This window comes from Neofelis nebulosa, chromosome 5 (assembly GCF_028018385.1).
Source record: "Neofelis nebulosa isolate mNeoNeb1 chromosome 5, mNeoNeb1.pri, whole genome shotgun sequence".
NCBI lineage: Eukaryota > Metazoa > Chordata > Mammalia > Carnivora > Felidae > Neofelis > Neofelis nebulosa.
In genome coordinates, this window is record NC_080786.1 from 14,908,982 (window position 1) to 14,934,681 (window position 25,700).

Genomic DNA, 25,700 nt, shown 5'->3' on the forward strand with positions numbered 1-25,700 from the left:
GGACCCAGGACCTAAGTGGATACTACTTTATTACCCCAGCAGTAGTAAAAAGGTCTCTCCTCCTCTCCACTCCCCCAGCAGTCCAGCCAATGAGAAATTCACAATCGACCAATGGAAAGCCACTGTACTTCAAACTCGTGGTTTACTTCCATGGACTTTTTGTTTATAACAGCCTCCCCAGTGTCCTCTCTTTCCTCTATAAAAGGGCAGTCTTCTCCTTTGTTCTAGGGCCTTGTCTATGATTTTGCCATAGATTGCAATTCTGTTATTCTAGAATAAACCCATCATTTGCTGATAAAATAACTGGCAGTTTTATTTATTTTCTTTTTTTTTAATTTTTTTAATGTTATTTATTTTTGACAGAGAGAGAGAGAGAGAGAGAGACAGAGCATGAGTGGGGGAGGGGCAGAGAGAGAGGGAGACACAGAATCCGAAGCAGGCTCCAGGCTCTGAGCTGTCAGCACAGAGCCTGACGTGAGGCTCTAACTCACGGACTGTGAGATCATGACCTGAGCCAAAGTCGGACACTCAACCCAACTGAGCCACCCAGATGCCCCAGTTTTATTTATTTTCTTAAAAAATGTTTATTTACTTATTTTGAGAGAGAGAGAGACTGTGAGTTGGGGAGGGGCAGAGAGAGAGAGAGAGGGAGAGAGAGAGAGAGAATCCCAAGCAGGCCCTGGGCTGTCAGCATAGAGCCCGACGCAGGGCTCAGTCACAGGAACCATGACATCATGACCCGAACCAAAATCAAGAGTCCGATGCTTAACCAACTGAGCCTTCCAGGCGCCCCACTGGCAGTTTTGTTTTTAAGGCTAACACATCTTTGTGCCCTGATAATTAATCCTAAACCACTCAGGCTTGGTCGTTCATTTGAACCTGACAGCCTTCCTCCTACACCCAGTTTCTGAGGGCCTGCAGCAGGTGGGGTGGCCTCTGAATGCAGTGCCTGAAGACACTAGAGAGGTAAGGTGGGGAACAGAATAGAGAGAAAGAAGGAAGCAGAATCTTTCCCTAAGGCTTAAGAAAAGATACATCTGCAGCTAAACTTTGCAGTGAGTATTGTCCTTTGGCACTTATACATGTATATTTGCTTTTGGGAGCCTAACTTCTATATTTATCTTCCTAACAGCAACCCTACTTGCCTTTATTGTAACTACCTCTTTCCAGTTGAATACTCCCTGGAGGTACTGTGTTCAGGGACCATACTCTCTTTTAGCCAAAGGGCAGGCACATGGCTAGGGCCAGGTCAAGCAGATATTCCCTCCTGAAATATACACCTTGAGCAAGGGGTCAAGGCAACGGAGTACAGTGTTAGAGTGAGTCAGCCCAGCAGAATATTCCTACTCAGATTGTTTCCAGTGAGAGAACATCCCAATGGTTCCTGCTTCCAACCTCCAAACCCTGTGCCTTCCCAGACCCAGTTTTCCAGCCTCCTTCCGGATGCTTCTCTGAACTCTCAGTAGCCTAACAATTTCCTCTTTTGCTCTTGTTTTGTTTTGCTTGTGCATTGGTTGATGAGGGGTGGAGGGTTCATTTTTGTTGTTGTTGGATGTTGTGTTTTTGTTTCGTTTTATTCTATTTTTGTCTAACTTTGCCAGAGTCTGTTTCTCCAGTTTGTAAGCAAAGAACCCTCCCTTAATCAGTCTTCCATTTAATGTGCATGAGAAATCCAAATTCCTTCCGTGCCCTCTATTTCTTATGAACCAACAACCAGGTCTTATTACATTTGAAAAAAAAAAAAAATCTATCCCTGCACATCACCTACCTAATTCCTGTCCTAGTTATATTTCAAAGTTCTCTTACATTAGTCGATGATGAGAATAGTTATGAGCAAATTCTTCTTCTTCCTCTTCTACTTTAAATGTGTATTTATTTTTGAGAGAGAGAAAGAGCACGAGCAGGGGAGGGCCAGACTGAGAGGGGACAGAGGATCCAAAGTGGGCCCTGCGCTGACAGCAGTGAGCTTGATGTGGGGTTCGAACTCATGGACTGTGAGATTGTGACCTGAGCCGAAGTCACTCAACCGACCGAGCCACCCAGGGGCCCCAAATTCTTCTTAGTAGGGGGAGTTTAGGGGTATATAAAGACACATAAGTTAGTCTTGCACTCAATATGTGGCCAACCATGTACCAGAAATGGCATTCAGGGTGATAACCGTTTCCACCTCCCATGTCATTTTATAATACATTTCTATGTCGATAAGGAATCTGTGCATGTTGACCCTGTAACCTGAGCAGTCCCAACCAGCTGGTCTGGTGTTCCTCGGTTCTAGTCCTGATGAGGCCCCTCTCATGTGACCTTGAGCAACTCACTTCCCCTTTCAGACTGATTTATAAAATGAAAGACCTAAAGAACGTGATGTCCAAGTATGACCTTCATTGATCGCAGGAAACTTAGGTCATATAATTTGGTATCGTCATCTCCTCAGGGCCTGGAGTTCCAGATGGGGCCAAGGCCTGGAGACTGACTCATCCTCTTCAGGATCTCATCAGTCTGTCTGCTTCTATCCATCTCTCTGACCACCACGACTCTCTACTATTGTCAGGACTATTGCCACAACTTCCTCAAGGGTTGACTTTGGCCTCATCACAACTCTTCTCTGCACAACAGAGATCTTTTTAGAAGGTGAATCTGAATATGTCAATTACATTTCTTTTAGGGTGATCTGTTCTGAGCCCCTCCCATTTCTTCAGTCTCGTGTCCTTTTTGTTCTTGCCCTGTGTGTTCCAACCTCAATCATCCGTTTTCGATTCCTCCCAATGCCACAGATTTTCCTTGTTCCAGGATCTTTACACAAGCTCAGTCCTCTGCCTCTAACACTTACCCCTCTCCCCTTGCCTAGCTATTTCACTCCTCCTGCAGATCTTGCCTCAGAGAAGCCTTTCCTAACCTCCAGGACAAGCCAGGTAGCCCTGCCCAAGGATCCCTGTATTTTCCTGCAGAGTCCTTATCACAGTGATTAATTATAAATTTAATTATATGTTTATTTAAAAAGTGTTATTTCCCCCACTGTTTTCCTTATCACTACAACCCCAACACCTAGCACAGTACCTAGCACACCACGAAGAGGCAATAAAGGCATTGCATACATGAGCAAAGAAGTGAAACCGGACCACATCCAAGCATCTCATCCCTCTTTCCTGTTCTGTGCACTCTGGATAGATCCATACCACAGCCCAAGCCAATGTCCACTTACCTTGATCAACCTCTTCCTTATTCTTATAAAACATGCTCTTGGGAAAAGCTGTAATAAATTAAAGGGAAACTCACCATCAGTATGCCTGGTGTATTTACACATCTACTGGCATCTGATTTAGTAATGAGCAATGCCTAGGTTTAACTTGAGTCCAAGGAATCTTAACTTTTCTTAGCAGAATTTCAGAGGTTCAAAGGCAAGCCCTTCATTGCAACATTTTTTTTTCTGGCCCTTTAGACTCCCATGTCATCCCCATTACAGGGTCTCCTTATCTGCTGGGCCCATCATAAGGAAGTTACACATAATATCCCATTATCCTATCCTATCCTACTGCACGAATAAGGAATTCCTTCCAGAAGCATGAGAGCCCCTTTTCTGTGCAGCTTGAGTGCTTCCTTCCCAGCACTTCCTGCCAGTTCAGTATAATGATATGGCTTTCTCCTTTCTCTGGATGGCTTTCAGTAGAATCACAGAATCACACAATATTTAAGCCAGAGATTTGTGTGAGCCCATCCTATGTGGCAACAATCTCCTTGAATGCCCTGCATGATCAGCTATAATCAGAAGCAGCAGAGGAAAACCAGCCTTGGGTTCAATGGAAGGTAAGATAAATGTGATGATTACTTTGTGAAGCTCCATGGAATCCAAGGTCTTCTCCTCGCTGTGGGATAGAGACGTCATAGTGATTGAAGAACCAAGGCTTGGGAGCCAGGCAGAGCTGGGGTTAATCCCTGCCTTTGTCCCTGTGAATTTGGGCAAGTGACACCTCTACAAGCCTCAGCTCACTATCCATAAAATGAGAACAATAATGCCTACCTCATATACTCAGGTGCAAAGCAGAGTCCCTGAAGCAAGGGAGGAGGTCACTGTGTAGTGGCTTAAAAACAGAAGAGTTCTCAATTTATTTTTTATTTTTATTTTTTTAATTTTTTATCTTTTGGCTCTAAGCTCATGGAACCTATGGAAGAGGAAAAATAATTTCCCTCTACCCTTCTAGATTCTTGGCTGAAGTGATCCCTGTAATCAAAAGTCAGGTTAACATGAGAAACCCCCCCAGAAGTTTAATAACATATATACCTCTGGTATACATGGGATATACCGAGAAAATTCCCAGGAAAATAAGGTGATGGTCCAAGCCATCACCTTATATAACATCCCCTGCTGGAGACAAAAGATGTTCAGAAGTGGGAGGCCAGTTAAGGGCGATTTTCAGGTAAAGCTTAGTAACTGACGGCATGATTGTTGCACAGATTTAAGTGTCTGCCCTTCTCCACGTACAGGAGTTTCTGGAGACTAAGTCATCCCCTCCCCCATCTTCCTGGTACAGCCTGTTAGACATCCTTGCAAATGCAGATCTCCCTTATAAATGTAAATGTCTCTTACAAAAGGCTAACTTCTCAGTTTTCAGAGCTTCACCTGTTTCTTAAAAATAACCAGTTTAAAACAATCAATGTGCCAATGAGGCATATTTTGCGGTTTATATTTTGTCCCCCCTTCAGGCTTTACTGTTAATTTACTGGGTATCTCTACAGTTTGTCCTTTTAGTCTATGCTTTGAGATTGGCTCCATCTAACTTTTTCTTTCCTGACATGTGTATAATACAAAGGAAGACGTTTTTTAAAAGTAAAATCCTCTCCCCCCATTACTTAATCTAATTCCTATTAGGATAATTTTTCTAGATAAGTTTATCTGTCATCCCTTCACTCTTCCTTTCTGAGTTTAAAAGGCTATAATGATCTCAGTCTTACTCATTTAGAGCAGCGGTTCTCAATCTGGTTGAGTTTACCCCCAGGGGACATTTGGCAATATCTGTAGACGTCTTTATGGTCACATCTGGGGAAGGGGTGATACTGGCATCTAATGGGCAGAGACCAAGATGCTGCTAAATATCCCATACTGCATAAGACTGCCTCCCCACCCCCACACAACAAAGAATCATCCAACCCCTCACGTCAATACAACTGAGGTTGAAAGATCTTGCTTTAGAGTAAGGCTGTTCAGCTTGTCCAAATCAAACCTCCCTTGAATCCAGTATCTCAACAGCCTCGATTCTAAGACAAGCACCTCCCTTTAAACTTTGATTCCCTCCCCTCCTCTCCAACTCTGACAAACAGCTGCTTCAAAATAGTAACATGCAAAGTCTATCTTAAACACACCGAGTCAAGAAATTCAGAGTTAAGGTTTAAAAATTCGAGGCTGGCACTCTGCTGTTAAAAAAAGACAAAACCCAAAGGTGCCAGGGTGTGAGCTGGAGACAGTGTCAAGCCAAGCTTTCAACTCCAACCCTGCTACTTTTGACTTTTGTGGGCTTAGGTCAGACTCTGTCTGCTATCCTGGGATGGCTGTTCTGTGGTTTCCTTCTGACTGCTATAGAACTTTAAGAAATAAACATTGGCAATATTCAGAGATGGAGGCATGAGCTATTTAAGGTGTGGAATCCAGGGATGTCTGGCTGGCTCAGTCAGTAGAGCATGTGACTTTTGATCTTGCAGTCGTGAGTTTGAGCCCCACGTTCAGGTTAGAGTTTACTTAATTAAAAGAAAAAAGTTTAGAATCTAAATCTGTAAATTTTATTTCTTTACTTTTTTATTAAAGTCTTTTAATGTTCATATATTTTTGAGAGAGAGAGAGACAGAATGTGACCAGGGGATGGGCAGAAAGAGAGAGAGGGAGACACAGAATCCGAAGAAGGCTCCAGGCTCTGAGCTGTCAGCACAGAGCCTGACATAGGGCTCCAACTCACAAACCACGAGACCATGACCTGAGCTGAAGTCAGACACTCAACCAACTGAGCCACCCAGGCACCCCAGTATTTCTTTAATAAAATCACTAAGTCATGGCATTTTGTGTTCTAGATTCATCATACTTAAAACACATTATTGTTTATGTCACTTACATGTTCAGTAAGTCAGTTACCTAATAATTTTGTGCAATGCAAAACATGGCATAGCCAAAAAGCATGGTACTGAGAGTCAGGACAAAAGTGAATTTCCATCCTACCTCTACTGTTCACATTTTGAACAAGTTACATAACTTCTCTGAGCCTTATCTTTCCCTTTCAAGAAAAGGGGAAAATAACCTCTGTTTCATGGATGAACCTTGTATGTATATAAAGTCCAATCAAAGTTCTGGAACATATAGGCCCTTTAATAAATATTAAACCTTACCAAAGGGCAAGGTTCATCTCTCCAGTCATGGGACCAAACTACACATACATGAAAAGGGAAACTGAAAAATTCAAGGCCATGAATGACATGATAACCTGCCTTGAGATTCAAGAGGATTACAAAGAGATCACTAATGATTATCTTGCGGTATTAGCCCAGGGCCAATAAATACTAACTATATGTATATTTGTATGAAAATAGGAAGATGGACCAGGATATAATCAAATTGTCATAATTAGCTGGATTATAGTGTATTCACAAGACTGTAATGAGATGTGAAGCTAGAAAAGTAGTTGGTCTGTATTAGTCAGATATAAGCACAATAATGAAGGATAGTAAACCACCCCAAAATGCAACAAGCATTTATTCTCATGCTTATGGGTCTAAAGGTCAGCTGAGTTTAGAATGATCTGGATTGGGCCTGGCTGGGTAGCTTAAGTCCACTCTGGAACAGATGGCTTGGATCCAGATTATGGTTTGGGCTCAGGTCTGCATGTGTGTTCACAGTGGGGCCAAGGCTAAGAGGACAGCAGGAATTCAGAACATGCTCTTCTCATGGCAGATCCAGAGCATAAGCACCAAGCCAAACCATGAAAAGCATATGTGTGACCTTGTCTCCTATGACATCTACTCATATTCCATTGCCAGACCAAGTCATGTGGGGTAGGGAAGATAATTCCACCTACAGTAGGAGGGCATAGCAAAGTTATAAAGCAAATGTATGGATGTGTAATCCCATTACAGGGGAGTGAAGAATCAGGACCAATAATTGAATCTATTACAAAGTCCATGAGGGCAGATCCTAAACAAGGAAGTACTCTGTTGTTAGAAAGAAAGAAAGAAAGAAAGAAAGAAGAAAGAAAGAAAGAAAGAAAAAAGAAAGAAAGGAAGGAAGGAAGGAAGAAAATTTCATCCCAATAGGAAATCTTTGGAAGCAAGCGATGTGTTCAGAGCTGTAGCTGGCAGTAATGTATGAAATAGATTGGATAATGGAGAGAGGATACCAAAGGCAATGAGAAAACATATCTGTAGCCTGGAAGGAAGGGCATGGTGAGCTGTATTTCAGAGGAGGCATTGGAAAAGAAGATAAGGACAATGAGAGGGATTGAGAACATGGCATTCAAATAATTTAACTATTAACTGGCTGTTAGGTGGATATATGGCAAAAGAAAAGGAGTCATCAGGGATAATTTGGAATCGGAAGATTTAGACCTTGTAGTCTAGGAGAATGATAAAACTACTCGTAATAATAGTATATATTTTGTTTACCAAGCACTGTGCTAAGAACTTTATAGACATTATTTTATTGAACCACAATAACCCAATAAGAGAGGTACAGTTTTTAATCTCCATTTTTGAGATGAGGTTACTGAAGTAACCTGCCTAAGATCATAGCCAGAAAGTGGTAGAACAGGATTGAAAGTCTGGTGATCACTTCCAGAATCTACACTATGTTACCATTCATTTCCTTATTTCTCACCCTGCTATACTACCGAAATGTTCATATTTTATATCATATTTAGCCACATACCAAACTATTTCTCTGTGACCAATAAAATAGTTTAAGTGGCAAGTGGAATTATTTAAAGTATTATGAATTCTTAGGATTAAAAAATATATAAGGCAATGGGAAGGGCAGTAATAACTGATGTCTGGTCAACCAAAATGGTCAAGACGGATAGAAGAGTCACATCTATAATTATTTCATGGAAAGGTCTTTTATTCGATCGTTCTGGTTGAGTAGTTTTGTTTCTCCCTCCCTACTAGCCTAACCACTTCCCAAATACAAACAAAAAGAAGAGATTGCCGGGAGAAATAAATACCACCTAACTTTAAGATGCCCCTCTATGTATCCTCCGCACTCGACAGCTGTTCCTTAATTGGGCAGGGGCTGCAAACACTGAGGCTCTTCTCCTTAGAACTGGAAGGATGATACTGCTTCAAGGAGAGTACAAAGAGCTTTCCCATTTTAATTATTACTCATCCAGGTTACTACTATCCTCTCCATATTCCCATTTCACAATCTGGGGTTTAAGACTTCCACCCACTGGAAATCTCTCTGCAACTAGGGCCAAGTCATCAGCATCACTTTGGTGTCAAGTCCTTCCATTTCTGTCCAGATTTTTAGCTCATCTTTGAATCACGTTGACTTTCTGCAAGAAGCAGTAGACACAGAAAAATGGGGAAAGTTTTTAAAAATCCCCTTTAATTACTCTACAAAATGCTTAGTTTCAATCAAGAGTTTGATACGTAATCATCCCCTTTTAGAAAAGCCTTTTTCGGTAATTGAGATCCAAGAAGAACATTCTGGTTTTTGATGTTGAAGGGGCGTGTGTGCTACAGACAGGGCACTGGAAGTCGTTTCTACCAGTTGACGTGAAAAAATTTTTTTATTTTATTTTAAGTTTGTTCATTTTGAAAGAGAGAGAGCATGAGCGGTGGGAGCGGCAGGGAGAGAGAGAATTCCAAGCAGGCCCTGCACTGATAGTGTGGAGCCCCATGTGGAGCTCAAACTCGCGAAGAACCATGAGACCTGAAACCGAGATACAGATGCTTAAGCGACTGAGCTACCCAGGTGCCCCTTGAAAAAAATTTTAAATGGCGGATCTTCCTGACTGCTATAGGAAGGAACAAAAGAAAGCCATCTTTCTTTTTCTCCCACAGAATCTGTAAGCTTCTTTTTGTTCAATTTTTTTAATGTTTATTTATTTACTTTTTTAGAGACAGAGAATGAGTGGCGAGGGGCAGAGAGAGGGAGACACAGAATCTGAAGCAGTCTCCAGGCTCTGAGGGGTCAGTTCAGAGCCTGACACGGGGCTTGAACTCCCAAACTGTGAGATCATGACCTGAGCCTAAGTCAGTTGCTTAACTGACTAAGCCACCCAGGCACCCCAGCGTCTGTGAACTTCCCATTGTGTCTTCTTTGATGGAGGTGCAAGCCCAGCAGCTGTATTGAGGAGGCTGGTGGATACCAAAAGCCAGTCTCCACCAGATGGTTAGCACCTGTCAGGTAGCACAGCAGGCGACACCTCTGATATCCATATGCCTCGATTATTTTCGAAAAAGGTTTTGTTTTTGTTTTTCTAATATACTGCCAATTTAAGAGGTGCCATTTCTGACAACCTTCTTGCTCTTTTTTAAAAGAAGCCTGGGATTGGGAGGGAGGTAAAGAAGGAGACTTACCTGTGGCTTGTGAAGATGATCTCATTTTGGTTCCACAGCAGTCAGTGTGCTATTCAATTACAGATGGAAGCAACTTTGGTTCAGGGTTTACCATAAATGCTTTAGGAAGGGAACCCAGGGAACCCATGTAAGGGAATCCATACATGCTTCACATGTATGAAGCATATGAAGGAAGAAAACTGATGAATCAAATTTAAAAACATGACAGCAAGTGTGCGATTGTGGCCTTAACTATATTAATAAGGATTACTTACGTGATGGTTTTTATGAGTTTTAAGAAGCACTCTTCTCAAATAATGAGTGTACTGGGAGTCAGAAGATTTTAGGCAAGTCATTCAATGTCCTTGTCCCTTAGTTTTCTTTTTCTTCTTTTTCTAAAATATTTATTTTTGAGAGAGAGAGCGCATACGAAGGGAAAAGGGCAGAGAGAGAGGGGGACAGAGGATCTGAAGCAGGCTTTGTGCTGACAGCAGAGAGCCCCACACTGAGCTTAAACTCACAAACCATAAGATAATGACCTGAGCTGAAGTCAGACACTTAACCGACTGAGCCACCCAGGCTTAGTTTTCTTCTAAGTCAATCATAGGTAATAATAACTTCCCCTTTAATTTCTTAAGGCTATTTAAAATTTTAAAGTGCTTGAAAAATGTGTGCTGCATTATTACAAAGTATCATTATCATATGAAAATTGGAGAATTGGTCTAAACTAATATTATATTTCATATGAACTTCTAAAAATCAGTGCAAGCTATTTTGCTGTGAAAAACCATTATAATGAGCATCATTTGGTAGTAAGAGTAGTGATCCTGGAGTTCAAAAACCTGGGTTTAAAGTATTAGTCCCTCCAATTGTTTGTTGTATCAACTTTGGGAATACTTCCATGTCCTCTAAAGTTTGGTTTGCTCCTGTCAAAATGAAAATAACCCACAATCTGCCAACCTTGTTGGAATGTTGTGACTTAGAAGTACGTATGGGGAAGTCTTTGAAAAGGGTAAGTTTCCACAGGAGTGTAAGACTCTTTCATCGTTCCCTTTATGTTGAGAATATGAATTATTTGTTAGTTGGGTGACAGAACTTTTACTAAAAAGATAACCAGAAGCACCAAAACCTCTGCACACTATTCCATCAACTTTTTCTTTACACCATAACATTTTCACTAACAGAGCATATGGATATATCAATGATATCTTATAAATTGTTATTTTTAGAAGATATGGAAAGGAAGGTTTGCTGGTTCCTTTTCCTCACCCCCCTTCCTACTAGCTCCTGCTAATACATATCACAGGTCCCTATAAAATCCCTTCCCTGTGTTACTGCAAACCCAAGAGGATTCCCACATAGGCTCAGTTACCATAGGACATCTGAAGTCTGCCTTTTTGCCAACTACTCTCCTTCCATTAAGCACCATCACACCCTCCAGCATTGGGTATTGTAGCTCCCACTGCCTATAGTTCTGGGCAGCACTGCCCCATCTGAGCTACAATCTGTCTACTGAGTATGAGTTTTCTGCAGTCATTCAGAAGTTGGACCTCAAGCACCCAAAGTTGTAGGATACTTTTTGTGCTTTGGCGGTAGGAGTGGTAGGAATCAGTCTCCCATTTTACACATTACACAGAGTACAGCTTGGAGAAAACTCAGGCGTAGAGAGTTTGGGGTGTGTGTGTGTGTGTGTGTGTGTGTGGTTTTCCCTTTATTTTCAGTAAGCTCCATGCCCAATGTGGGGCTTGAACTCATGACCATGAGATCAAGAGTCACACAGTCTTCTGACTGAGCTAACCAGGCACCTCTCAGTCCTAGAGAGTTTTAATGACACGGCTCTTCAGTAGGTTCATGGTAAGGCACAGCTAAATTAAAGGTGCCACACTTGACTCTGGATGATCTGCCCCCAGAAGATCAAGAAAAGATGGACCTTTCTCATGGATACAACATTGGTTCCTGCAGAGATCCCTACCCTAAACAAAAAAAAACCTGACTCATCAAAGAGGTCAAGCAGGGAAATTAGCTTCAAGCTTCAATCTCCTTTATATGTCTAATACTTCATTTCATCTCCTTAGTTTCTTTGAAGCAAAGTCTCATATTTTTCCCTCTCCATTTTATAGACTTTGGAAAAAAACCCTAAATCTCCACCTGTTCTAATAAACAAAATATGACAGATCACCAAAAGTGTGAAAGCCAAAACGATGTGAAACACTGCCTCAAAAGACGAGAAACCCATTTGGAGGGAAAATCTGTGGGTTGCTAGTGGGAGTTTCTCACTATTCAGAATTTTACATAGGCTTTTGCAAAAGGGAAAAGGTTATGAGGAGGTGAAGTGTGGAGACCAAGCAAAGATTTCTTTAAAACTTCAGATTGCTATTAACCTATGGAAATATCACTTTCAAATATTAAAAATCCCCTCAAAAATAACCTCCAATTCAACCTGGTTGAAAAACATGACATGCGAAAGAAAATCAGTCACATAGAATGAAAGATGGTGGGCCTTTATGGCCTGGAGGGTGACACGGAAGAAAAGGATGGTGGGTAGCGGGAGGAGGAAGTGGGAATGGTGTTTGGAATTCTGTTTCTTGTCACTAACACAATAATAACAACTGTGTTGGAGACTTTGAAGTACATAACTAACGTTTGAAATCTTCATTCCTTAGTGGCAGGCAGTCTTAACAAATCCTTTCTTGTACAAAATGCTTCAAGTCATTGTCGTCATGAGTACAATCTTATTATCTTTGAGAACTGTTGTTGCAAAACAAATAGAATCAGTGTGAGGTTTTTCATGGTCAGCAAATTCTAATTTTATTTGTTCCAATTTTTGTCAGATTTATCAATGAATACATTTGTTCACTAGAAGTAATAATGAACTCACACAATTCAGAATTGGATACAAAACTCACTGGATTTAATCAACACATTCCTGTAAGTCTTAAGGCATGATTTATAGCACTTCAAAACTACCCTTAGTTTATTCTTCAGGAATTATGGAATGGAAGCCCACTTTTGCTTTGTTGGTTTTCTGAAATAGATCCAGATAGATTCAGACTGGTGTCCTTTGTACTATGCTGCTAAAGGTGACATTTTTAGACAAGAACAAGACATCCCAGGGGAAAATGTTTGCCAAAAAATGTTTCATTAATCAAGAACAACAGTCAACAACTTCTAAGGTATAATGGTAGAGTAAAGCTAGATCATACACCGAAAATCTAGTCTAATAAATTGAACAAAGTCAAAGAAAAACAAAGTATTATATATTCATACATATTCATTCATTCATTCATTCATATGTGTGTGAATATATATAAGCATATGAATATGTACAAGTATATAAATATGTATCCATTATACACACACACACACACACACACACACACACCATTGGCACTTACACAAGGTACAACTTCACATAAAGCTTTGAAAACAGAGAGCTATACTTCATAGTAATTTACACATGTCTCTTAAAATCTGAGAAAACCCACTAAGAACCAAAACACATAATTTGAAACATCAAGGAAAAAAATTATTTAATCAAGACAAAGTCATAGTCACATAGGAAAGTATTCAAATGATCAAAGATAATGCAGAGAAAAACAAAATGACAAAGAGGCTAAAAACTATTAGGGAGATGAAAGGTGACAGATGTGGAAGACAGATCACAATGATTACACATACATATAATTTGTTACATAAAGACAAGACGATAACTAATAAAACTGGAATAAATAATTATAAAAGAAGTTATTCCTAAAACAATGGGAGACCTAAATCTGTACATCATAAAGGACAAGAAATTTCAGAAAACTTAATGCCCAAAAAACAAGAAACAAAAAAGTGGGAGATTGGGAGGGAGAAAGGAAAATAGACAATTTTTAAAAATTGCCATGGGTACACGTATAAAAATAAGTGATGGGCAATAAGAGAAAAATCAAACTGCCTCCAGAATTCTACACAACAATGTTGTCATTTAAAATTAAAGCAAGAGACAGAACTCCTCAAGTGTGCAAAAATTATTTGATGACAGAATTCAGCTAATAGATGACTAGAATTAATGAAACTAGTAAAGGAAAACTTGCTTTCAAGAATTTGTCATAATTTTGAACCTAGTGAAACAAGAATACACCTCACTATGGAAATAAACATTATAGAACAGAGTAAAAATAAATATGGTGCAGCTATCAAACAAAATGAGGAAGAATTTTCATGAACTGGAATGGGAAAATGTATATGAGATGTTAAGTTGAAAAGGATATGTGAAAATAATTTTATTTTCTCCTAGAGAAAGGAGTAAATAGTGCCTAGTATATAGTAAATGCATAGTATACATAGATAGTATATATAGTATACAATAAATATTTGTGTACTTATAGTAAACAATAAATATTTGATCAATTATTAAATCTTAAATATTGCTAAAAATTTTAGGAAGAATACAGAAAATTTTAATTTTATATTCTTCTGTTTAATTTCTTTCTTTTTTTAAGTTTATGTATTTATCTTTTGAGAGAGAGAGAGAGAAAGTGTGAGTAGGGAAGGGGCAGAGAGAGAGAGGGAGATAGAATCTCAAGCAGGCTCTGCACTGTCAGTGCAGAGCCTGACGCAGAGCTCAAACCCACAAACCATGACAACAAGACCTGGGCTGAAACCAAGAGTTGGACACTTAACCAACTAAGACACCCAGGCACCCCTTTTGTGTTTAGTTTCTTACCAAGTGCACATGATACCTTTTTTTTTTTTTTACATAGAAAGTTTAAAAGTAATCAAATATCATCTTAGTTATCATAAATGATGTCCAACGACTATCCAGGGACATTATTTCTGGGATCTGCTGAATACTTTCTGAGAAATTAAAAACTTTATGTTCTTTAGGAATTGCATTTAAAAATATGAAAGCGATCGTTCATTGCATTGACAGAAGGACACCATCGGGAGCTCAGAGTTTACTTAATTTTACTTAATACCTGAAAGCCCTTCTGACAGGCGGTGGTAAAGGATGCCATATTCATGCCATCCCGTTGATGCCAATTGATTTCTCAATTCAGTGGGCAACTGGTGGAAGATGGTTCTTCTCAGTTGGTGGAGTGATCTGCCTGAATGATGAAAAGACACTGCCTTAGATGGAGTTTCCTAAAAGCAGACCCTGAGATGAGTATTTTGTGTGCAGGTGATTTATTGATGAAGGGCTTCCAGGGAAAACCTGTCAGGGACTAGGGGAACAGAACAGGGAAGGGGAAGAAGACTGGCTGAGTGTAAAGTCCCAAGGACTGATCAGGCTGGGAAACTGTAGTGTAGAAGTTAAGCCCACAGGTGTCCCTATCCCTACTCCAAGGCAAGAAAAATTGGTTTTCACATATTCATACTTGTTGGTCATTGGTTATTCAAGGGCGACTGCACACCTGAAGATCTCCTTTGGTGAAGACAAAAGGAGCTGAGGACAGATGCCCAGAAAGAGCTGAAGGTGCAGGCCACAGAAAGCTCAAATCACTAAACCCTGTCTCCAAGGTACTCTGAAACAAATACTAAAAAAGGGACTCAAGAGGATGTGGGAGGAGCACTGACGTTATCTCCTACAAACTTCACTGAGGCAAGAATAGGTAAACAGATAAATGGAATAGAGGAGAGACCTCATTAAGAAGGTCGTGTTTTTATGAGATTTAGTATAGGATAAAAACAGCATTGCAAATCAGTAGGGGATTCAACAGCCAAGAAATAGTGGGTCTCAGGGTTCAAGGTTTGAGTCCCACATCAGTGTTTATGCTGACAGCATGGAACCTGCTTCAGATTCTGTCTCCCTTTCTCTTTGCCCCTTCCCCGCTCTGTCTCCCAAAAATAAATAAACATTAGAAAAATAAAAAAATAAAATGAGTGCACAGCTAAAGAATCATAAGCAAAGTTCATTGACAGATAATTTAATAGCTCACTTACCACAGTGCTAAAATTGCAATCATTCAGAAAGAGACCATGTAAAGTTTTTCAAAGCCAGGTAAGACAACAAAATCCTGTTTATAGTAGGATTATTTACAATACCCAAATTAGGGATACAGTCCAAGTGTCCATTTACTGATGGATGGATAAAGATGTGGTATACATACATAATGGAATATTACTCAGCCTTTAAAAAGAATGTAATCTTGACGTTTGCAAAGACTTAGATGGAGCCAGAGAGTATTATGCTAAGTGCAATAAGTCAGTCAGAGAAAGACAAATACCATATGATTTCACTCAAACGTAGAATTCAAGAAACAAAGCAAATGAGCAAATAGGAAAAAAAAAAAAAGAGAGAGAGAGGCAAGTCTATCAAGAAATAGACTGTTAAGTATAGAGAACAAACTGATGGTTACCAGAGGGTAGTAGGGTGGGGGGTTGGGTGTTATAGGAGATGGGGATTAAGGAGCACACTTGTGATAAGCACTGGGTGATGTATGGACGTGTTGAATTGCTGTATTGCACACCTGAAGCTAACATTACATTGTATGTTAACTGGGATTTAAATAAAAACTTTTAAAAGATAAAATTTTATTTGTTATTTTTAGAAAAATTTTTAATGTTTATTTTTGAGAGAGAGAGAGTCAGAGCATAGGTCGGGGAGAGGCAAAGAGAGAGAGAGGGAGAGAGAGAGAGAGAGAGAGAGAGAGAGAGAGAGAGAGAGAATCTAAAACAGGCTAACAGGCTCCAGGCTCTGAGCTGTCAGCATAGAGCCCGACGTGTGGCTCAAACTCAGGAACAGCAAGATCATGACTGAGGCCAAAGTTGGATGCTTAACCAACTGAGCCACCCAGGTGCCCCCAAGTAAATAAAATTTTAAAAAGCAGATGAGAAGGCAGCCTGCCCTGTGTTGGGGTAAGCTGTACATCATCATGGTGGTTTAACAAGAACAACCCCAGTGAGGACCTCTGGTCTGTTTTTGCCCTAGCCAGCAGAACGGAGGAGCAAGTGGCCATGCTGGTTCTACTCAGCCAACCCAGGCAGCAGCATTTGTCGAGGACGCACTAATTTCTTCTTCTCCCTTCCTAGCTTGATGTCGCTAGTTCCATTTTTCTTTTCCCTCCTTCTACATATGTTTATTGACCATTAACCCTTCGGCCAGATGAAACAACAGGCACTGGGATTTCAAAAATGAACAGGACACTTTGCCTTGAAGGAGTTTCCGGTCTTGACCCTTCTACAGTATCAAACGTTGTCAGACACAAGTCCTACTCCTGAAAAACAGCGCCATTTACCTCTGTGGATGATTTGGTGCAATCCCAATGGTCTGCCACTGCTTACAGCTATTGCCGAAATCCCCCTATGAGATCTGACAGTTAACGCAAGCACCATTCACATAGCATTTAACAGATCAAACAAGGCAAAGGTTTAAACGCTTCTCCTCTGGGTGCAGACCTCTCTCAACTTTAACTTTGGCTGATTCTCTGATCCTCAGGATTCTGGCTCTGCCTATTCTGTTAGCTTTCCATTTCCTTCCCCATACTCTCCCGAAACTAGACCACTTGCTTTCTCCCTACCTTGACCCACAGAATCTCCCTGTCCTTTCAAAGGAAGCCAAGTTTCTGGCCCTTTCTGTCAGGTTTGTCTTAACAGGGCCCTTGCCCTCCCCTGTAAATACCCTTACTTGACTAGCTGTGAGGGCCACATCAATTCTCTTGAACAAGTGGGAGGCTCTACTCATTGGCCCTGGGGTGAAGTCTCATTTCCAGTGCACGGAGTACCACACAGGTTAACACCGTGGATATATGTTTTGTTTTTTATTTATTTATTTATTTATTTATTTATTTATTTATTTATTTTTTGAGAGACAGAGAGAGACAGTGTGAGCAGGGGAGGGGCAGAGAGAGAGGGAGACACAGAATCCGAAGCAGGCTCCAGGCTCTGAGCTGTCAGCACAGAGCCCGATGCGGGGCTTGAACCCACAAACTGTGAGATCATGACCTGAGCCGAAGTCAGACGTTTAACCGACTGAGCCACCCAGACACCCCCTACACCTTGGATATATGCCATTTTCTCTGGCTTTCCCATTGATCTTTGCCTCTGTTCCTCCTCATATAATACCACAGTTATTGACGTTGTTATTGCTGTGGGTGCCCTTTAGTCTCTGCCTCAATTCCTGCTCAAATTCCACCTCCAAGGGGCTTAGTTGGTTACGTGTCTGACTCTTGGTTTCAGCTCAGATCGTGATCTCCCAGTTCATGAGATCGAGCCCTGCATCGGGGTCTGTGCTGGCAGCTCAGAGCCTGCTTGGGATTCTCTCTCTCTCTCTCTCTCTCTCTGTCCCTCCCCCACTCATGCATGTGCGCGCGCGCTCTCTCTCTCTCAAAATAAATAAATAAACTTAGAAAAAAATCTACCTCCAGGATTAATGCACAAGTATTTTATGGGTCCCCTCAACACGGGTGACAATAACAATGGTGGCTAATGGAGCAGAACATTTACAGGAGGCAAGTGCTGTGCTCAAAGCCCAGCTTGGATTATCTCACTCCTTCTCCACAGGAACCCTTATGCACAGTTCTTGTGATTCACTTACAAGAAGTTTGGGGTTTCCCCCAGGGCAGCCTCTACTGGAGGTCCTTGTTTGAGCAGTTTATTTCGGATGTGGGAGGTGGGTCCCAGGAAACGGGGTAAGGAGGGACTTGAGATAGGAAGGTAGGAAAGCCATAGAGGACCAATGGGTGGATAACCACTGTGAACAACTGGGCTCAGTCCCCCGGAGGCTTCTAGAAATAGTAGAATGCTCCCTAGACTTACTTCTTCATGAAGAACGCAATGGAATAGATGTCTACAGATTTCTACTCTTCACCGACAGGGGGGTCACACCTGGGTGATTTAACTCTTCAGAGAACTTCCAGAGCACAGAGACCAACCACTCTCCATGGCAGAAAGCCAGCAGAAAGCACTGCCATGGACAGGAACTATCTGTCACTGACTTTGGAGTGGTTCAAGTTCATATGGTGAAGCTACTGAGGGATCTGCTACAGCAATACCAGAGAGAAGTGAGGAAGAGAACAGAGATGACAAGAAATCAGATCTGATCTCACCCTCACTACGCTCATGAGAATATTATATAGACCCCTAAAAGAATTTAAAATTCATCCATTCCATAACTATTGAGTGTCTACTGGGTCCCATTCACTGTTTCCCACACTGAGGGTATAGGAGTGAGCAAAAGAGTCATTGGCCTCATGAAGCTTACATTCTAGAATAATTAAGTACTAAAGAGATAGTGCTACCCATACATCCACAAAGACCTGAGAAGGGAAATAAGTGTGAGCTGGGATGGTCAGGAGAGTTTCCTGGAGAGATGCCTGGGCAGTGAAGGGAGCTTCTGTACTGAATGTTGGTCCCTAACTGAGAGGCTGGGACAATGGCCGTTACGTCACCCCATAAGAAAATCTAGCCCCTCGTGTGCCCCTGTGTTCTCTCATTGAGGTTCTTCCGTGATACCCTCCAAATGAGGTCACGGGGTCAAGCTCTGCAGGCAATTGGTGCAGCCCCATGGTTCTGGTCCCTCCTAGACCTTCCTGCTTGCTAGCTCACAGATCTGTTCTGGGAACAGAGGCCCGGACTTGGGAACGTGAAAGCACTTTGTTTAGTTTTTGTACTCAAAAGTAGCATTTCAGATATGAGAAAAACTTCCAAGTAGTTTGTCACTAGCAAGTGAAACACAAGGCAGACCGTCAAGCTGCTTCTTGCTGTCATTTATAGATTTCCAGGTACCTCATGCAGGGATTAAATATGGAGTGATTTGGTACACAGGACGCGTTCATGTCTGCCACGTCTTTTTTAGTCATTTTATTGAAGTCTCTGGTGCCTCTACTTTGCTTTTTCTCTAGAGTTACCAGCATGTTCTTCTCGACCCTGTAAGCGCTAGACCAAGGCTTGTCAAATTGACTTCGGAGGGTGACACCCACTGATCCTGCCTTGTCACTCTTAGTGTTTTGATTGCCTGTTGCACAGACTTTTTAGCACCCAACATACTTCGTAAGACACCCACTGCATCTGACCTGCCACACAAGGAGAGAAATTGCGTAGTGCTGGAGACGGGCAATGGCTGAGCTAGGCGGAGCAGGGCAGGCCTGTCTGGGGGAAAGGAGTTATATCCACATGTACGACTGACAGCCCGGCACAGCCACTACAACAGCCTCCTACTGGACTGTCAGCCTCGCCTCTGAGCTCCTTCCGATGAAATCCGTAGTCCTTCCTGGCCAAGGCGTACAACCTCTATGTGAACTGGCCCCTCCTCCGCTCTGATGTCACCTGTGCCACTGCCCCCAACCCCCTCTCTGCTCCAGCCACTCCTCATTGAGACGGGCACACTCCTGCCTCAGGAGCTTCTCACTCTCTGGTCCTTGTCTGGAATGCTCTTCCCCAAACACCTGCATGGCTCACTCACTCCTTGCTCCATCTAGGTTCCTACTCAAATGTCATCCCATCAAAAAGGCCCTCCTTGATCCCTTCTAGTATAAGGCACCTCCCTTCCCACTCCATCACTCTCAGCCCCATCCTCTGTTTTATATTCTGCCATACCATAACCACACACTGGTTTGTTTGGTTCACCCCATGTAGAATGTATGCACCAGGAACCTTGCCAAGTTCACTCACTGCTGTATCACCGGCATCTAGAACGGAGCTTGTCATAGAGCAGACCAGCAGTACGTATTTGCCGGTGAATATGAAGAGGGATTTAGTGAGCGTTAAAGGGACTGAGTCTAGAGATATTGTGACTTGAACATTAATTATTTACATATGAAAACTTCCACCCATGCAGATGCCGCTCCCATTGCTTTACTGCTGTAGAAGTTTTAGATGATCCTGGCAAAGGCAGTTGTCCAAAGAATCTTCCAGGGGGAAAATGATCAACCTATGAGCAACTAGAGAGCTGCCAATTAAAACAGTAACGATCCCACTACTGACCAATATTTTCCAGCTGCTTTAGTAACCGGCAACACTGGAGGAAGGGGCTGGGCACTATTACACCGTTGGCCAGGGTGTAGACACATTCAACTTTTCTGACACGTAAATATGCACGAAAAGCCTCAGAATATGCAGTTATTGAAATGTTATGTCTGAAGAAGTCCCTGGGTGACTCAGTTGGTTGATTTCGGCTCAGATCATGATCTCATGGTTTGTGAGTTCAAGCCCCATATGAGGTTTGGTGTTGTCAGTGCAGAGCCTGCTTGAGATTCTCTCTCTCTCCCTCTCCCTCTCCCTCTGCCCCTCCCCTGCACTCTCTCTTTCAAAATAAAGAAATACACTTTTAAAAATGCTGTTTTTTGAAGACCATTTATTCATACGGGATTATTTTTACAAGCAAAAGAACAGGGTGAATAAGATAGAGTGCAATCCCATTTCTTGTTAAGGAATTCTGTATACTGGAAGGTTGCACCCCAATATGTTAACAGTGCTTACCTCTGGGCAATGGAATTACAAGTCATTTTAGTTTTCTTCCTTTTACTTGCCTGTATTTTCAAATGTTCTGGAGGCGGGGTGCCTGGGTGGCTCAGTCAGTTAAGCATCTGACTTCAGCTCAGGTCATGATCTCACAGCTCATGAGTTTGAGCCCCACATCAGGCTCTGTGCTGACAGCTCAGAGCCTGGAGCCTGCTTCCGATTCTGTGTGTGTCTCTCTCTGTTCCTCCTCACTCCTGCTCTGTTTCTCTGTCTCTGTCTCTGTCTCTGTCTCTCTCTCTCTCTCAAAAATAAATAAATATTAGAAATTTTTGTAATGTTCTATAGGTACCTTGCAAGAGTTTTTGCTTTTCTATTATAAAATATTACATGGGAAATTGAAAAATACTAATCAGCAGAAACAAAAATAATTTCTAATAGAGACAAATATTAGTACCAATACAATAACTACAAGCAACATTTAACTTTAATAAAAATAAATATTTTAATAACAAAAGATAATATATATTTATGATGCTAGAACGCCCTCCGCTTCCAGTCTCTTATTAATATAAGGCCACACAGTGTGGACAAGCTACTGAATCCCCCTGGAGCTCCATGATCCCGATAACTTGGGGTGGCAGCACTCTCTCCTGAACTCCAACTAGTGTCACTCCAGAAGAAGCAAACTTTATTCTGGTTCTCTTAACTGGGGACTGTGGCAAGTTAGTGGCCTTGTAAAGAAATGCCTCCCTCAGACCCATGCTGGGACAGACCCACAGAAAAACTTTCCATCACGTTTACCATCATGTACCCCCTTGGCACAGACTCATATATATTATAGGGCTGGAACCTTGGCTGTTTAAACTGAGCCCTATAGACTGATGCTTCACAGCACAGGAAGGAGACTCCAAAGGTATAGTGTTATTCCATTTAACTTAAGTAAGTAAAGGTCCCACTATGCTCCCTCCAAGTTGAAAATGGCCACCTACAGCGGAGGCCAGGTCCTAGAAGATGTTCTTTCAACCAAACACATATGAGGCTTTGTAATCTAGACAGTGTCTTTTCATGTGTTATTCTATTTGGCTTTACTATCCTGTGACATAGGTAATAGAGCCCAATGTGGGGTGACAGAGAATGAGAGAGACACAAATACCTAAAAGATCTTATAATCAAAGCTCTCTCAGTAATTGGACTTGTGGTCAGAAATCTGTATGTGGGGGGCACCTGGGTGGCTCAGTCAGTTAAGTGTCTGACTTCAGCTCAGGTCATGATTTCACGGTTCGTGATTTCGAGCCCTGCATCAGGCTCTGTGCTGACAGCTCAGAGCCTGGAGCCTGCTTTTGGATTCTGTGTCTCCCCCTCTCTCTGTCCCTCCCATGTTCTGTCTCTCTGTCTCTCAATAATAAATAAAAATTTAAAAAAACATTAAAAAAAAAAGAAATCTATATGTGGAAGGGATACCATGAATCCTTTATTAATAACAATAGTGGGGCGCCTGGGTGGCTCAGTCAGTTAAGCATCCGACTTTGGCTCAGGTCATGATCTCCGGTTCTTGGGTTCGAACCCCACATTGGGCTCTGTGCTGAGAGCTCGGAGCCTGGAGCCTGCTTCAGATTCTGTGTCTCCCTCTCTCTCTGCCCCTCCCCTGCTTGTGCTCTTTCTGTCTCTCAAAAATAAAAAAATAAAATAAAATAAAATAAAATAAAATAAAATAAATAAACATTATTAATAACAATAGAGAAGATTAGTATGTCATTTATTCAACATATACATTTTCATTAGTTTTACCAAAATGAGGGGAAAATATAAATTTAATTGATTTTATTTGTGCCAAAGTATGCCATCATAGTTCTTCTGGTTCTAACTCATACGTTCTGATATAATTAGCAAGACGCTGGTTTTTAACAAATTTGGTAATACAATAATTTTCTACCTTGTTTAGGTTTCTTTTTTCTTTCTTTCTACAAGTAATTCATCTTTATTATTGACATTCTGTAAAATACACAAAGTAAAAAGAGGTATTAAAAAAATCACCATCCAGAGATACACTGCAATATTGATCTGTTTCTTGCCAGTCTTTTCTTTTTCAACTAAGATACATCAATTCTAAAATTTTTAAATGTTTTTTTTTAAATACAGTTTTCAGAGAGAGAGAGAGAGAGAGAGAGAGAGTGCAAGTGGGAGAGGAGCTGAGAGAGAGTGAGACACAGGATCTAAAGCAGGCTCCAGGTTCTGAGCTGTCAGCACAGAGTCCGGTGCAGGGCTCGAACCCATGAACTGTGAGATCATGATGCGAGCCAAAGTCAGTCGCTTAACAGACTGAGCCACCCAGGTGCCCAACACTACCCGCCCCCCGCTTTTTTTTTAACTTTTTAAAAAGATGCATCAATTCTAAATCAGTTTATACAACTGATGATGACTCAGCCTTAACTCATTTTGTGAATGAAATGCTCTTCCCCAGAATTTAGTCAAAATAAAAGTTTAAGAGTTACATACTCAAATCTAAAGAACCACAGATAATGTATCTTCTTGTGTATACTTTACTTTCAGTTCAAATAGCTTCTCTTGATACTAAATGTCATGCTTGTTCGTTCAATCCTTCTTTCGATGACCAAATATTGAGTGCTTACTAGATACTTAGTATTTTCTAGGTACAGGGAGTATGGCATTTTAACAAATCAGATAAAAATTGCCATAATCATTGAGCTAACATTTTTAAACGGAAGATAATCAACAAGTAATCAACAAGACAAATAAGTAGAATATACAGCAAGTTCGTCGTGTTAACCACAGAACCACATGCCAGAACATCCTGAAGTTCACACTCCAAAGGCAGCCATGATCCTACTTGCTGACACATTTTAAAAATGGAGGAATCTCTTTTGAAATTATGACTTTATTTCCTGTCAGTATCTCTGTAGTCCTTCAATACATGGATTTCCATTGAGCTAAGAGTCCATTAATTAGAAAAAGCAAGAATCGACATTTGTCTTATTTGTTCGTTTGGAATCCGAACACCCTTATTTCTTTGTAGACTGAGCAGTATATCCCTTCAGACTTACTTTGTTCAGTAAACCACAGTCTTTGAACCAAGGTAGATCTATAAACTGAGTTCCAAGCTGTCCTTTAATTCCGATCTGTCCTTGATCTATGGAATCTGCTTAAAATAGAGTTTCAGCAAGTTCCCACAATCCAACTTGATAACTGCACTGATGTGAATCTGACAAACTCTTTCATATACTTTGTAAAATGGAAACCTTGAAGGGCACAAGCACAAGAAGTCTATAAGCAGAATTAGTTCTTCTAACATGGCATAGAATGTATCTTTATAAGATGAATTTACAAAGTATGAATCACATAGTCTTTTGGTAAATGATACAATAAAGGAAAGACACTCATTTCTTTTAATTTGCATCCAAGTTAGTTAGCGTATAATGCAATAATGATTCCAGTGATTCATAATAATAGATAATATATTATCTATTATATATATAGATAATAATAATATATATAGATAATAATAATATATATAGTATTATAATAATATATAGATAGATAATAATATAGATAATATTATAGATAATATAGATAATATATAGATAATAATAATAATATTATTATTATTCATAATAATAATAGATTCCAGTGATTCATCCCCTATGTATAACACCCAGCCCTCATCCCAACAAGCATCTTCCTTAATGTCCCTTACCCATTTACCCCATCCCCCCACCCACAGCCCCTCCAGCAACCCTCAGTTTATTCTCTGTATTTGAGTCTGTTACGTTTAAAAAGAAAAAAAAAAAAAAGAGAATCTCTTATGTTTTGTCCCCCTCCCTGTTTTTATATTATTTTTCTTCCCTTCCCTTGTGTTCATGTGTCCTGTGTCTTAAAGGCCTTATATGAGTGAAGTTATGTGATATTTGTCTTTCTCTGACTGATTTATTTCACTTAGCATAATACCCTCTAGTTCCATCCACATTGTTGCAAATGGCAAGATTTCATTCTTTTTGATTGCTGGGTAATACTCCATTGTATATGTATACCACATCTTCTTTATCCGTTCATCTGTCAGTGGACATTTGGGTTCTTTCCGTACTTCAACTATTGTCAACAGTTGTTTATAGCCATAAACATTGGGGTGCCTGTCCCTGTTTGAAACAGCACACCTGTATCCCTTGGATATACACCTAGTAGTGCAATTGCTGGGTTATAGGGTAGTTCTATTTTTAACTTTTTGAGGAACCTCCATTCTGTTTTCCAGAGTGGCCGCACCAGTGTGCATTTCCTCCAGCAGTGCAAAAGAGACCCTCTTTCTTTGCATCGTCGCCAACATCTGTTGTTGCCTGAGTTATTAATTTTAGCCATTCTGACTGGCATGAGGTGGTATCTCATTATGGTTTTAATTTGTATTTCCCTGATGATGAGTGATGTTGAGCATTTTTTCATCTGTCAGCCATCTGGATGTCTTCTTTGGAAAAGTGTCTATTCATGTCTTTTGCCCATTTCTTCACTGGATCGTTTGTTTTTTGGGTGTTGAGTTTGGTAAGTTCTTTATAGATTTTGGATACTAACCCTTTATCTGATATGTCATTTGCAAATATCTTCTCCCATTCTGTCAGTTGCCTTTTAGTTTTGCTGATTGTTTCCTTCGCTGTGCAGAAGCTTTTTGTTTTGATGCGGTCCCAGTAGTTCATTTTTGCTTTTGTGTTTCCCTTGCTTCCAGAGACGTGTTGAGTAAGAAGTTGCCGCAGCCAAGGTCAAAGAGGTTTTTGCCTGCTTTCTCC